This window comes from Prunus mume, linkage group LG8 (assembly GCF_029339155.1).
Source record: "Prunus mume cultivar Tortuosa linkage group LG8, ASM2933915v1, whole genome shotgun sequence".
NCBI classification, from domain to species: Eukaryota; Viridiplantae; Streptophyta; class Magnoliopsida; order Rosales; family Rosaceae; genus Prunus; species Prunus mume.
In genome coordinates, this window is record NC_142705.1 from 16774828 (window position 1) to 16781353 (window position 6526).

Sequence of the window (6526 nt, forward strand, 5' to 3'; positions counted from 1 at the left end):
GATTCACCTAACTTGCCACTTGGCATGGGAGGCAAAGCTGGCCAGTCTAGTACAATTCAGGTGGATGTATCATGTGGAAAGGTAATGTCAATGTTTAGATATTAATTTTATTCACGATTTGTTTAACTACTGATGTATGATTCTCCAATTTCGGTATGTATGATTCTCTAAATTTGGTATACCGACCAAAGAGGGAGAGGGTTTATAGACCCAAACATGGTGGCACACACTCGCAATATTAAAAAGATAAATACTATTCATAAATAAATATTAAAAAAAAGTTGATAAAAGTATGTAAAACTCTATGAAAGTATATCACTTAATTGGTTCACAAAAAAAAAAAAAAAGTATATCACTTAACTTTATAAAGTATATAGAAGTCATTAAGAATCTGTCAACTCTATAAAAGTCACTTACTTACAAAAAGTCTTTAAAAGTTAGAATTAAATACACCCCTCTAAGTATATGTTTGACCAATATAAGTGCATAAATCTTGTTAGAGTTTAGTTACGAGAATAAGAGAGGAACATGATAGTTTGAGATTTATTGTTATGTTGGGTCTAATGATAATATTTATTTTTAGTTTAAATTTTTTTTGTCCTTAACGGTAATTACGTAAAATTGTAGAATATGTTATTAATGTTTGAATTAGTGTTGGTTAAAAAAATAGGATTGATGGGTCCAAAAAAAAATTAGAGGGATTGACTATTTATGCCAAATATAGGGACCTAAATGGACTTTAGAAACACACCCAAAATCCATTTACAACATTATAAAGAGACTTCAAACTTATTATAAATTATAAAACTGCCATCAATTTCTTAAAATAAGCCCAACTCCAAAATCGGGATTCGAACCCCTCCCTTTCTCAATCAACCACAGTGCCTTATCCAACTCGCTGCGGCTGAGTTTGTGTTTATATCTTCAGCTTGTAATATTTATAAGGTCTTTAAAAATGTCTACAAGCTAATATTATCTAAGATAAATTTCCATATTAAAAAAATTCCCTAAGAATAAATTTAAGCATATATTTAATGTTAGGGTTTTTCGCATCAATGGTCCATCAACTATACCCGTTTTTGCATTTGGGTCACTGAACTCAATTATTAGTTGTAAAGGTCACTCAACTATGTGTGTCGTTGCACCAGTAGTCCTTCCATCAAGTCTGCTAACGTGGTGTCAATTTCATAGGCAAATTCGTCTTTTGAAGTCTGGCATGTCAAACCTCCCATCTACAGCAACTTCTCTCCGAAAAATGTCAAATCTGGCGCCAAATAAATCCCCAATTCCCATTTATATTCGAAGAAAGCCACATAAAAACAGTAGATGTGCTGAAATTTTGGAAATTGGAAGGAAATCTGGGAAGCCACATAAAAACAGTAGATGCGTAAAAATGTCGCAGATTTCTTCTTCATCAACAAATCCGAGCCCTAGTGCGAGAAAGCTATGCAGGTGTGGTGGATATATCAAAACTTGGACTTCATGGACTGATTTAAATCCTGGGAGAAGATTTGAGGCTTGTGAGATGAATCGAGTAAGTTAATCTGTGAAATTTTATTTTGTTGCTTGATGGGTTTAGCTTTGATGTTATAAAATGTACTTTGCAGAGAAACAGAGGAAATGGGCATCATCGGGAGTGGCTGGACGCACCGACCTGTGCAAGAGGAAAAGAACTAATTCCTGGGTTGTTGAGAAGAATGAGAGCAATGAAAGAGGACCTAAAGTTAATAGAAGAACATAAGAAAGAAGTGGAAGATAAGCTAAAAATGGTGGAGAGAGAAAAGAAGGAATTGGAGTACGAAGTTGGAGAACTATGCAAGCAGAAAAGATTGGAAGAGAAAAGAACAGACCAACGACCAAGAGAGAATCAGATTTGGGAAGTTTTATTTCTGTCTTTGGTTCTTGGGTTTTTGGTGATTATGATGATGCTCTGTGTCTTGAGCAATTGGTTGACATTTCCGGGTGGAAACTATTAAAAGCTTATGATCAATTAGGTCAAAATGTAACCGATATGTAGTTCATTTTGCAATGAAATTTGAGTTCGAGTTTGGTGGACATATTGGTGGTAGTGTATTGAAATTTTGCAATGAAATTTGAGTTCATTTTGCAATGAAATGTGATGATGCTCTGTACCAGTTCCAAAATCTACCAAATCAAAAGTTATAACACTCAGTTCCAAAATGTACCAAATCAGCATATATAACATCTAGTTACAGCTTCCAAAATGTACCAAATCAGGTTCCAAGTGAAATTGAAGCATAATGTATCAAATATACCAAATGAGGTTCCAAGTTACAGTTTCCAAAATGTACCAAAATGTACCAGTTCAAGTTCCAAAATGTACCAAATACAAAACAATGACATCCATCCCAGAGACACATCTAACAAACCATTCATAAAACACATCTAACTACTTCAAAAAAGACATCCAACAGACATCCTCCTAGTTAGCCTTCAAAACATCCATGGTTTAAGCTTCATGGCAGGACACTTGAATCTCTTAGCAGGAGACTTCACTCTCTTGGCATGGAACTTGGGTGGTTGTGATGATGATGATGTAGCTCCAGTGTAAGAGAGTGGCTGTGATGATGATGGGAGTGGTTGTGATGATGAGAAATTGTTTGGCATTTCTGTTGTCCCATTTCCAACCTAAAATACAATGGAACCATATTAACTAACTAAAGTAAATTAACCAACCAAAGTAGCATGAAAGAGTTGTCACTTACATTTCCTCTTCCAGTTGGCATTTCTCCTCTCCCATTTCCTCCCCCTCTTCCTGTAGTAGTTCCTCTACCTCTCCCTCTGCCTCTAGTTGGGTTGGGCTGATTAGGGTGGCCTAAAAAATAAAAATAAACATGATATAAACTAAACAATAACAAAAAAAAGGGTCATATGAACTGGTTGGGCCTAAAAACCAAAAATGAATTAAACTAAAGAGATTTTAACCCAAATACCTGAGCTGCCCGTTGGACTATAGAAGAGGCAACTGATCCTTGGTTGGGCTGATTAGGAACGGCCTACAATAACAAAAACAAAAAACCAATTAAAGTTGTCAACAACAAAAGTAAATTAAACTACATAAAATATAACCAAAATACTTGTGATGTCCCTTGGTTGGCATGTCGTGTCTTATTATGTCCCTCCTGGCCACAAATTAAGCATCTTATCTTGACATAAATCCTTCTCAACCTAGTAGGTGGTGGATTGTAAAATGGAGGCAAAGGGTTTGGAGGAACTGGAGCAGGTACTTCAACATCAACTGGTCCTTTGTTTCTTGATTTCCTAGGTCTTCGAGGCTGCTTCTTATATGGAGGAGGTTTAATTGGAGGCCAATTAGTTCTCTGCCACTGGTCCATGGATGGTATTGGGTGTACCATAGGTTCATATGAACTCAGGTAGGCTTCTTTCTTATAGCAGTCATGTGCATAGTTAAACACATTTGCCTCCTTTTGAAAGATACAAGAAATAGCATGAGAACATGAGATCCCACATAAATCTCATCTTCTACAAGAGCAAGTCTTGGATTTTAGATCCACTACATACTCTCCCCCATACATATGGCTCACTTGGTATTTGCTCTCACCTGCTAATCTAGGAATGCATTGACTAGCTCCCAACTTGTTCTTCTCAATGATCTTGACAATCCTAGGCCCAACTGGATGTCTCCAAACCGTACCAACAATCCTTCTATTAGCCATCCTTAACATGATACAAACTTTAATCCTTTCTAGACATGTTAAGATAGACTTGTCTTTTGAATCTAAAATGCAAGAGTTAAAGGATTCACAGAGGTTGGTCAACAACAGATCACACTTAGAATGTGGCTCAAAATGAGATCTACTCCAATTTTTGGCTGGTTTTTTTTTAAGCCACTTCCATGCCTCTTCATCTTGCTTTTTCATCTTGTCCGTTTCTGCTTCATACTAGGGAATGGTAGTTGCTCTTACCGCAGCACATAGAATGTTTTTCAATGCAAGGCCAGCATGCTCTGTCCTGAAGTTGTTGTAGAGATGCCTAACACACATTTTGTGCTCAGTTGTTGGAAGCAATGTCTCAATTGCAGGTATTAGACCTTTTTGCTTATCACTCATAAACACCCAAGCTTTCCCATTCTCAATTTGTAAGTCTTCAATCAAAAGTTGAAGAAATCAAATCCAAGTACTTTTTGATTCCACCTCTACAACAACATAAGCAACTGGGTACAGTCCATTATTCCCATCAACACCAACGACTGTTAAAACTTGCCCTGTGTAAGGTCCCTTTAAATGGCAGCCATCTATACCAATCAGAGGTCTACATCCTGCCAAAAATCCTCGCTTACAAGCTTCCAAACACACATAAATTCTTTCAAACACAGGTTTATTACCCTTCATCTTATTCTTTATAATCACAGTGCTGCCCCTATTAGCCTTCTTTAATTCTTCTACATAGTCCCATAGCCTCGCATATTGCTTCACATAGCTGCCTTCAATGATCACCTTGGACAAGTTCTTTGCTCTATAAATCTAATGCTTTGAAACATTCATATGGTACTTTTCTAAAACCTCAGCCTTGAATGCCCTTACATCTCAGTCAGGATTTTTCCTAATCTTGTCAGCAAACCTTTTGGACAGCCACCTTGAATTAGTATATTTTAGTTTGTCCACTCTAGTACACTCATGCTCTAAGGACAAACTCTTTATGGCAAATGTCTGCTCATCTCTGTCTATCTTGGAAGCCCAGAGAATAAAATGGCATTTCGTGTGACCTGCACACTTTGCTTGAATCCTTTTATTATCATTCTTCACCAATTTAATATTCCTCCCTTGCACAATTGCATACTCCCTAATAGCTTCCTTGAGTTCATCCTTATTGGCAAATTGCATTCAAATTCTAAACTCTGGATTTCTCAAATCAGTTTCTTTCCTAAACTGTTTAAAATTTGTCTTCTTCCATTTCCTCTTGCTTGTCTTTTTTTGACCTTCTTCCTCATCACCAGAGCTATCATCATCCGAAGGAAGTCGATCATTATCTTGATCATCATCTAATATCTCCCCTATAGCTTCATTAAGAAGCATTTTATTCATCTCTTCAAAACATTGTGCATATTCATCATTTGGTGCATCGTTCCTTGGTTGTGCTCTTGATGCAGCCTCTTTATTACCATTTTCTTCTTCTTCACTTATTTCATAATCACTGTCAACAATAACATCCTCCTCTTCCTCCTCTTCCTCTTCATATTCATCTTCATTGCCAACATCTTCACTGTGCTGTTGTTGCCCTTTATCTTCACTTTCTAGCTCGTTGTTATGACTAGGATCATGGTAATACAACACCAATACTTGATATGATGAAATGATGAAATGCTCCCAACCAATCCTGGAATATAACTATCATTTACAGCCTCATTCACAACATGCTAACCACTTTTTGCAGGCCCCTTATAGTAAACTTTTAAGCTTGTAACCTTTTGTGTTATATCAACTTTGTATCCAAGATCTATCCCAATTTTCTTTAAATCCAATAATGACAGATAGTCATGAATACAGTTGTCAACATAGCATACTTTGTCTCCCTTATACACGCCATTCTCCAACGTACCAAAGTGGTGGAGTTCAAGAGTACACAACTCTTCTTTATCTACCGCATTACATAAAGGTATGCTTACAAACAATTTCAATGACAATGAGAAGAAAGTAAACAAGGAAGACAAAGTAAGTGTAGGCATATGCAAGTGTGAAATCACTTCCATGACAAACCGACAGAAATGAGACCACAGACAATAATAAAGACTCCAACTACATTTTTTCCCACCTTAAAGCCAAAACTTCATTGTCAACAACAGGACCACACATTTGCAAACATAATATATTGCAATATAAAATGCAGAAGGAATATTTAGGTTATAGTAACTTACCATACATGGGGGGGTTCTCCAGACAACCGAAAAATTATCTCCATTTGAAGAAGCCTCCACACACTATAGACCCGACACTTTTCTTTGTGATTTCCACGAAACTGAAATCCTATATATGTACTTTATCGCTTTTTTAACTCAAAATACTTTGCTACTTAGTCCATTAACGCATAATGCTGAGATAATGTTTCAAAATCCCCCAAAAATCCAAGTCCAATGCCTCTCGATTTGAAAATCCTAGACGCGATTTTCCCCTTTTGCATAGACTACCATTTCTGTGCAATTGTCGTTCTCTTCAAAGCCAAAAGATTAGTTTTAATTAACTGAAAAGTCAGATTTGCCCCTAACGAATCTATGAGATTCTCACATATGCTTGCCACGTCATCATTTGAAACAGAAAAAGCTAACGGACTTGACGGAAGGACTATTGGTGCAACGACACACATAGTTGAGTGACCTCTGCAACTAATAATTGAGTTCAGTGACCCAAATGCAAAAACGAGTATAGTTGAGGGACCATTGCTGTGAAAAACCCTTAATGTTATTTAGTATTTTATAATGGGGTAGTATTTTGTTGTTGTTATATATTATGGAGTTTTATTATTATTCACATCGAGTTTTAATATTGTT

At 36.5% G+C, this 6526-nt stretch overlaps 1 pseudogene; it reads right to left on the minus strand.

Annotated features, from left to right (window-relative positions):
- Window positions 1-2454: 2454 nt before the first annotated feature.
- Window positions 2455-4865, minus strand: LOC148914874 (uncharacterized; annotated as a pseudogene).
- Between the last annotated feature and the right edge of the window lie 1661 nt (window positions 4866-6526).